The following is a 9,560-nucleotide window of genomic DNA, read 5'->3' as shown; positions in this document are numbered from 1 at the left end:
AGGTTGCACAAATTCTCTAACTTCGAACTCCAACGGTTCAAACCACGTGGATTGAATAACATTTCTCAGATTAGCTTCCATCAAAGCCATGTTTTCCTCACATTCTTCATCCTTCAAAGGGTTAATATCTAAGGTATTCTCCGATGGATCTTCTTCGAAATTGTTTTCCATAGAAAAAAAGGTTTCTATCTCTTCCATAACTGAACACTCTTCTGCTGGATCGAGAAATTTCATCGCTTTAAGAATGTTAAATATTACCTAATCATCTTGAACTCGCATGGTGAGTTCACCTTTCTGTACATCAATTAACATTCTTCCCATGGCTAAGAAAGGTCTCCCAAGGATGATCAGCACTTCCTTATCTACTTCAAAATCTAAGACAATGAAATCAGCAGGAAAAATAAATTTATTGACTCTTACTAAAACATCCTCGATCTTTCCCTTGGGATATGCTAAAAGATCGATCTGCTAGCTGAAGATCAACTTGCTCCTAAACCACACAAAGCTTTACCATAGTAAAAATTACCAATGTTATAGGGTATAGTAAAGCTTCCTCGGTCTTTTAGTTTCGATGGCAGTTTGTTCTGCAGGAACGCATTGCACTCCTTTGTCAAGGAAACAGTCTCATACTCACTCAACTATTTCTTCTTGGATAGTATATCCTTCATAAACTTCACATAATTCGGCATTTGTTCTAAAGCTTCCACCAATGGAATATCGATGTGTAACTACTTCAAAACATCCAAAAATTTCTTGAATTGCACCTCCTATTTCTGCTTGTGTTGCTGCAATATTTGCAGATATCGAGGTGATAGAACTTTTGGTTGACTCGGATAACTCTTTTGAGTAGGTAAATCTTCATCCAAAGAAGATGTTAAAGTATTTGAATTCACTAAGTAAGGATTTACCTTATCAGTCTTTACATATTCTGACTCTTTTGGTGTAGGACTTTCAATAGCTGGTTGATTCTTCTCAACGGGCTTATCTTCGACATCAATTAATCGGGGTTCCAAAATTTTACCACTTCGCAATGCCACTACCTTGATATGTTCTTTACCCAAATTTTTTGGATTTTTAGTATTGCTCGGTAGGGTTCCTTGCAGTCTATTACGAAGCTCTGTAGCTAACTGACCTATTTGGTTTTCCAAATTTTTCAATATTCCTGCTTGGTTTTGGATCAAAGCGTCATTCTTTGCCATCTACACTTTCAACAAGTTCTCCACTCTGTTTGATGCCTCAGCTTGAGGTGTTCTTGGAGCTTTCTAATTAAACCCTTGAGATTGGTTAGGTCTATATTGCAATAAGTTGTTGTTCAGTCCATTTCCTTGGTTTCTCCAAGAAAAGTTAGCATGTTTACTCCAAAAAGGATTGTAAAAGTTGGACTAGGGTCCTTGTCCACTCCTATTTTGATGTTAGTTCCCCACATAGTACACTAACTCGGGATTTGATGGACAATTCTCAAAAGAATGGCCTTCCCCACAGTACACACAGGAAACTACTTCAAACGGACTTGGTGGCTGAGTTGCGAAATTATTAGCACTATTAGCGGTAAACTATTTTATCATAGAGAAAATAGACGATACTTGAGCTGATAATGAACTGCGGGTGTCAACTTCATGAACTCAGGCTACATATCTTCCTAAAATTGTTTGATTTGTTGGCCATTGATAGTTATTACTCGCGATCCTTTCAAGATCTTACAAGCCTCACTATAAGACATAGACAAAATTGTACCATTCGCAGAAGCATCTACCATAAATCTTGTATGTGCATTGAGACCATTATAGAATGTCCCCAACTGGATACAATGAGGAATCCCATGATGAGGACACTTACGAAGTAACTCCTTGAATCACTCTCAAGCCTCAAACAAAGACTCGTCATCCAATTGTTGGAAAGTTGTGATTTCATTCCTCAACTTAGTGTTTTTGCTAAGCGGGAAATACTTAACCAAAAATCTATCTACTACTTCTTGCCATGTAGATATGGAAATTGGTGGCAATGAATTGAGCCATGCTCGTGCTCGATCTCGCAATGAGTATGAAAAAACCTTCAACGTTAATGCGTCTTTAGTCACACCAGCTATCTTGAATGAATCACTCACCTCCATGAACAATCGAATGTGGAGATGTGGATCTTCCGTGGGCATACCACTGAATTGGCCCACCGTTTGGAGCATTTGAAACATCACTGGTTTCAATTCAAATTGGGTTGCCTCATCCTGGATTTAACTCACTGAAAAGTAGCACAACATATTATTTGATGCATCGATCCTTATCATTGGGCAATGAGAATGGTATTTCGCACATGATCGCCTTCATTACCTTGGTCTCGATTCTATTTTCCAAGGTCTATCTTGACTTGTCTTTGAGCTGTTCATTCACGTTTTCTTTGTTTGAAAGTTCACTCAGTTTTAGGGTTTACAGGGAGTAAATCGATAATCCGGTCTATGCTTATAAACACCTGAGAAGAAAATCATAAAATTTAAAAAGAATAAGTTAGTAATGTTAGAAATAAACCAAATTGGAAGGAAATAATTTCATAAAAAAAAAACAATGGCAACAACTAACAATCCCTGGCAACGGCGCCAAAAACTTGTAATGCATAGGTTTGTGCAAGTGTACACAGTCGTTATCAAGTAATAAGTAAGTATCGAGTTATCATCTCCACAAGGATTGTATTTGTGTTAAATCACTTAATTGTAAAATTAGATTAACAACTTGGTAAATAAAAACACAATATGGTTGAGAAGTGATGATTAAAATATATTAAACTAAATGCAATGATCCCTAGCACAGATTATCCTAATACAAACTATATGAATGGAATAGATTTTACCAAAATTAAAAACAATTTACAACAATTATAACATAAATAAACTACGACAATTACTTTAATTAAACTCAATTTATTAACGATATGCTTAATAACATTCAGAAAAATATTCCATGGCAACTCGATCTTTCCTGAGTTTGGAAACTACATTAGGTCCTTTCGAAATCATTTACTTAGTAAATACACATTTTATTGATCCTTATTTACTAAGGGTTTTTTAGCATTCGTGTTAGGTTTGAAACAGTTTAATCACACAAATCTAAAAACTATGCAGATAACAGAGCTTGGTTAGAGTTGTTATATAGCCTGCAATTTAATCGGGTTAGGATCTAAATTGAGCATGCACATTTCAATTATGTGTCCACTAGTCGTCGTCTGGTTAGGATCGCTCAGCTAATTCAGGTGCATTTCAATCACGTATGAATGAAATACAGACTTGATTTTAATTGAAAACATGATCGATTAAGGTACAAACATTATAAGCATGAATCAAATAAATATTATTTAATCAAACCAATCATCCTAGCTTAAATAAAATTAAGCTAACATTGTTGTAAACAAGAACAAATAACACATAGCAAAAAAATTTAGATTAAATTAAAGAAAAGAAAGATTAAACCCAAATCAAAGTGGTTGTCACCCAAGACTCTTAATGACGAGGCTTCTTCACTTCTTCACTTTGCTCCTTTGCTGATGGCCCTCCAAGGTGGCCAACCAAGGGCTTTTTAAGAGGATTTAATTGTCAAAATCTCTATGAAGAGATGATGCTAGGCGTGGGAAATGGACAATGCTAAGAGAATTGAGAGAGAAGAGAGAATGATGAGGGATGAGGGATGATGAATGAGAGAATGAAGGGGTCTTATTTATAGGTGAACAGAGGTGGGTAGTTTGCTAAAAATAGCTGAGTTTAGTCTCTTCAAACTTCTTCCATGAGTGGTCGGCCACAATTAGTGGAATTTGAGCTGATTTTTGCTTGATTTTTAAGCAATTTAAATGCCGTAATAACTTAGGACTGAGACTCGGTCAAATGTAAATCTTCGGAAAAATCTCTAATTTCTTCAACAATGCAAGGACCTTATGTAATTAAACCAAAAAGTGGTTTAAGTGGACAGCCATGTGTAGCCAATTTTTGGTTGACTTCGGCTTCAATTTGAACGGTTTTTGTAATGCAACAAAGCTATTAAACCTGTCCAAAATAAATCAATAAGTTAAAGGACCAAAGAATAAAATTTAACCAATTTAAATAATTAATTACAACCCAAATTATTAATGAAATATTTAAAATGATTTATTAAATATAATTTTATATTTTATTATTTAATGTATTCATGCATGGCCCATTTTATGTCTTAAAAATGTAATATGTTCAAATCAATATAAAACAAACCATTTTATGCATGGAAACTATATAATAAAGCATAAAATCACATTTTAATAATTTCGTTCTAATTTCATATTTTCACATATTTCATTAATTTAGTATACACTTACTTAGTTTTAAGAATGAATTTAAGTAAAAGGTGATAAATTACATAGGAAAAATCCTATATATTTTTTCAATTTACAGCTACCTAATGTGATTTTAGCAATATCAGCACAAAAATATGTCAGAAAGGGTTATAATGCTTATCTCGCATATGTGTTGGATACTAAAGTATCTAAGTCAAAGATTCAGTCAGTGCCGGTTGTATGTGAATTTCTTGATGTTTTCCCAGAAGAATTACCTAGTTTACCACCGAATAGAGAAGTGGAATTCTCTATAGATCTTTTAGCGAGAACAACACCGATATCTATAACACCTTACAGAATGGTTCCTACTGAATTAAAAGAGCTGAAGGTACAGCTGCAAGAACTGATTGATAGAGGCTTTGCTCGACCTAGTTTCTCACCTTGGGGTGCATCGGTTCTGTTTGTAAGAAGAAAAATGGATCGTTGAGGCTGTGCATTGATTACAGACAACTCAAACAAGTAACAATAAAGAACAAGTATTCATTGCCTCGTATTGATGACTTATTAAAATGTGCCACTGTATTTTCAAAGATTAATCTTCGTTCTAGTTACTATCAACTACGAGTAAAAGATTTAGATGTGCCAAAGACAGCTTTTAGAACCAGGTATGGACACTATGAGTTTTTTGTGATGCCATTCGGTTTGACAAATGCACCTGCAGTGTTTATGGATCTGATGAACAGAATTTTCAGCCCATATTTAGACAGGTTTGTGGTGGTATTTATAGATGATATTTTGGTTTACTCCCAAGATGAAAATGAACATGCGGAGCATTTGAGAATAGTTTTACAAACTTTACGAGAGAAACAATTGTATGCTAAATTCAATAAATGTGAATTGCTAGGAGAAGTTAGTTTTCTTGGGCATATAATATTTGCTGAAGGTGTTAGGGTAGACTCGAATAAAATTTCAGCCATTGTAAATTGGAAGCCACCGAAGAATGTGACTAAAGTCTGAAGTTTTCTTGGACTAGTTGGTTATTATCAGAGGTTTGTAAAAAGTTTTTCAATGATAGCTTCTTCGATGACCCATCTATTGAAAAAAGATGTGAAATTTGAGTGGTCTGATAAATGCCAGTAGAATTTTGACAGATTAAAAGCTTCATTGACAGAAGCTCCACTGTTAGTTCAGCCAGAATAGGGTAAAGAATTTATAGTGTACAGTGATGTGTCATTGAATGGTTTAGGTTGTGTTTTGATGCAAGAAGGTAAAGCAGTAGCCTATGCTTCAAGACAGCTAAAACCACATGAATGAAACTTCCCAACAGATGATCTTGAATTGGCAGCCATAGTGTTTGCATTGAAAATTTGGTGACATTACCTGTTTGGTGAAAAATGTCACATATTCACGGATCATAAAAGTTTGAAGTACTTGATAACTCAGAAAGATTTGAATTTGAGACAGCGCAGGTGGCTTTAGTTGTTAAAAGATTATGATTTGGTTATTGATTACCATTCGGGAAAAACTAATGTGGTTGCTGATGCTCTGAACAGAAAATCCCTATTTTCCTTGTGAGCAATTGTAACGCTCGGGTTTGTGCAAGTGTACATAGTCGTTATCAAGTAATAAGTAAGTATTGAGTTATTGTCTCCACAGGGATTGTATTTGTGCTAAGTCACTTGATTTGTAAAATTATATTAACAATTTTATAAACAAAAACAATATAATTGAGAAGCGATGAAAAATTAAGTATATGAAACTAAAAGTAATGATCCCTAATGCAATTTATCTTAAGTATGCAAACTACATGAAAGAAATAGATTTTAGTAGAATTAACATAATAAGCAACAATTATAACATAAATAAACTAGGACAATTACTTTAATTAAACTCAAATTATTATCAACATGCTTATCAATATTCTGAAAAACATTCCATGGCAACTTGATCTTTCATGAGTTTGGAAACCACATTAGGTCCTTTCAGAATCCTTTACTTAGTAAATACGCATTTTACTAATCCTTATTTACTAAGGGTTTCTTAGTATTCGTGTGAGGTAATAGGAAAGTGTTAGGCTTGAAACAATTTAATCACATAAATCTAAAAAATATGCAGATAACAGAGCCTGGTTAGGTTTGTTATGTAACCTACAATTTAATCGGGTTAAGATTTAAATTGAGCATGCACATTTCAATTATGTGTCTATTAGCCGTCGTCTGGTTAGGATATCTCAGCTAATTTAGGTGCATTTCAATCACATATGAATGAAATACAAACTTAATTTTAATTGAAAACATAATTGGTTGAGGCACAGACATTATAAGCATGAATCAGAATAAATATTATTCAATCAAAATAATCATCCTAGCTTAAATAAAATTAAGCTATCATAGTTGTAAACAAGAAAAGTAAACACATAGCAAACATTCTTGAATTAAGTTAAAAAAAGAAAGATTAAACCCAAATCAAAGTGGCTATCACCCAAAACTCTAACTGACGAGGGCTCCTTCGATCCTTCACTTCGCTTTTTGACCAAGGGCTCTTTAAGAGGATAATTTGCTAAAAATCTTTATGCAAAGATGATGATAGGCGTGAGGGCTAAGAAATTTGAGAGAGGAGAGAATGATGAATGATTGAGGGATGAGGGATGATTAGAAAAGTGAGAAATGGGGTCTTATTTATAGGTAAGGCAAGGGAGCTAGTTTGTTAAAAATAAGAGTGTCCATCTTTTGCAAATTCATCCAAGGGTGGCCAGCCATGATTTGTGGAAATGTGGCTGACTTTTTTCTTGATTTAAGTGCCAAAACATCATCAGGATCAAGACTCGATCAATTGTAAATCTCCTGGTAAATCTTCGATTTCTTCAACTCTTCAAAGACCTTGTGTAATTAAACCAAAATTTGATTTATGAACATCCACATACATACGAATTTTGGGATGACTTGGTCCTCCATTTGGATGGTTTTGTAATCAACATAAAGCTCTTAGATCTGTCCAGCAATAGTAGATAATTTAGAGGACCAAAGAATGTAATTTAACCACTTTAATTAATCAATTTACTTTATTAATTAAAACCCAATTTATTAATGAAACATATTAAAATAAATTATTAAATATAACTTTATATTTTATTATTAATTTAATCATGCATGACCCACTTTATAGCTTGAAAATATAAATGCTCAAATTAATATAAAAGAAGTCATTTTTACATGAAAACTATATAATAAAGCATAAAATTACATTTTAATAATTTCTATGTCCCAATTTCATATTTTCATATATTTCATTAATTTATTAAGCAATTACTTGGTTTTAACAACAAATTTAAGTAAAAAGGTGACGAATTATATAGGAAAAATCCAATATATTTTTTAGTTTACACACCCCCAAACTTAAATCATTGTTCGTCCCGAGTAATGTTCATGCATAGCACAATGTCTGGCTAAAGTAAAATTGCTAAAAGTGTAAGCAGCATAAATCCTTACCCCATAATCATGTATTTATAAATTCATGCTCATAGATCTTCTTTATTAACAAGGAATTCATACGCAAACATTTTGAAAATTTTATACTAAGTTTCAAGATATGCCAACATGAACCGTACCATGTAAATATGTCACAACCATAGATAACATTCTTCATTCAACATAATTTCCTATCACTCAAACAAACAATCACAAGGCTTATTTATGATCTTCATATGTTAAACGTAGAACTCCCTCTCCACTAATGTAGGCGACATAATCATCAAATCAATAGGTCTTTTATAAGGTTGTAATGGGGCTCGGTTAAAGGTAGTGGTTTTAAGAGATGCGATGTTTCGATTTCAAAATCTTAGCCTTTAATTTTGTCTTGGATTTTTTGAAATACAGCCTTTTTCTTTAAGTGAACCATGGAATACCCCTAAACTTATTTTGAACTCATGCTCATACATTTTCCTTTGTGGAAACTAAGCAAACTTTTCTTCACTCTCTTTTATTTTTATTTTTATCATGAACACATACATCTTTATGAAAATTTCCTCAAATGTTGATTCGCAAGACAAATTTAGTTAAGATAGGTGCAAAAATTTAGGATAACTTTTAAAAATATGGTAATTGGCTTATAACATAGGTTCATTGCAAACAAAACAGGCCTTTAAGCTCAAAATTATAGTTTCAAGGGTCTAATATCATAAGATGGGCTTGAAAAGGCTCAAACGGTCCAAAGAAATAATGCCTATATCATTTTAGATTTTTATGTCCCCAATGATTTCACCTCAAGAAAGTTTCTAAGTCAATTCTAAAGATATAAACCTTCATGCATGTTTAATCTCAAAACAACCTAAGTTTTCATGGAAAACATTACCTATGACTAAGATTATACAATCATTCCGTTCTTCATGATAACATACAATCACTCAGATAAAATCATCATTCATGCTCGCATACAAGCAATCTCATTAACAAAGAATTTCTATAAACATTCATTTATTAAAACATACTCATTAAAGAAATCATTGAAACATACTTGAAAATTTTAAATATTTTGAGCAATTTATTTACCTTACCCCCATTTAGAAAGAAGCAATGTTCTCATTGCAAGAACAAAGTAATGAATGAAAACTAAACACCAGGTAGGGTTAAAAAGAAAGAAAGGTGAGTCATTAAGACTGCTTAAATGCCAAGCCTTTCCCCACAACCCAATCCTAGACATGTTCATTCCCATTACCACATCACTTAGTCTTTTTCTTTTTAAAGAAGAATTTATTCATGCTTGCTATGTTTTATTTTGTAGAAATTAAATCCTAGTTACTAAGGAAACAAATTCATAAAGACCTAAAATAAATAAATAAAAAGAAAAGAATCCCCCCTTTTATTTTTCTGACTCATTCCCCTTGTCTTCTTTAACTCCTTCTCTGCTTGTATAATTAGTATCTTCCGTCCATGTCTTAAAGATAGCATCTGGGAACTCAAGAACAAAAGCCTTAGAGATATTTTTAAAAGTATTTCAAACCAAATCATCTCTAATTTTTGCATATTTCCAGTAAGTTTGTTGTTGATTGTGCATGAACTTGCACATATCCACCAACATTGACAACTTTGATTTCCTTGAAGTACTTGTAGAAGTTGGCATGGGAGTTGTATATTCAGGTTCAACACTTAGCTTGACTGGTTCTTCTTCTGGCTCAACCCTTGGTTCAGGGTTTTTAGATCCTTCAACTAGTTTATGACTGTTTGGTTCCTTATCAGATTCTTCTTCTTCAGTGGCTGTAACTTATTCAGCTTCAATTT

The 9,560-nt window shown here is 33.1% G+C and overlaps 1 non-coding gene across 1 annotated transcript; it reads left to right on the top strand.

Annotated features, from left to right (window-relative positions):
- The first annotated feature begins 1,814 nt into the window (after positions 1-1,814).
- On the top strand, positions 1,815-1,921 carry LOC128287373 (small nucleolar RNA R71). The gene has a single exon (XR_008278073.1). It is a non-coding gene; the product is annotated as a small nucleolar RNA R71 (small nucleolar RNA).
- Positions 1,922-9,560: the final 7,639 nt, after the last annotated feature.

The sequence above is a fragment of the Gossypium arboreum genome, chromosome 13, assembly GCF_025698485.1.
Source record: "Gossypium arboreum isolate Shixiya-1 chromosome 13, ASM2569848v2, whole genome shotgun sequence".
In the NCBI taxonomy this organism is placed as follows: Eukaryota; Viridiplantae; Streptophyta; class Magnoliopsida; order Malvales; family Malvaceae; genus Gossypium; species Gossypium arboreum.
Note: the sequence above shows the minus strand (reverse complement) of the source record. Positions and strands in the feature narration are given on the sequence as shown.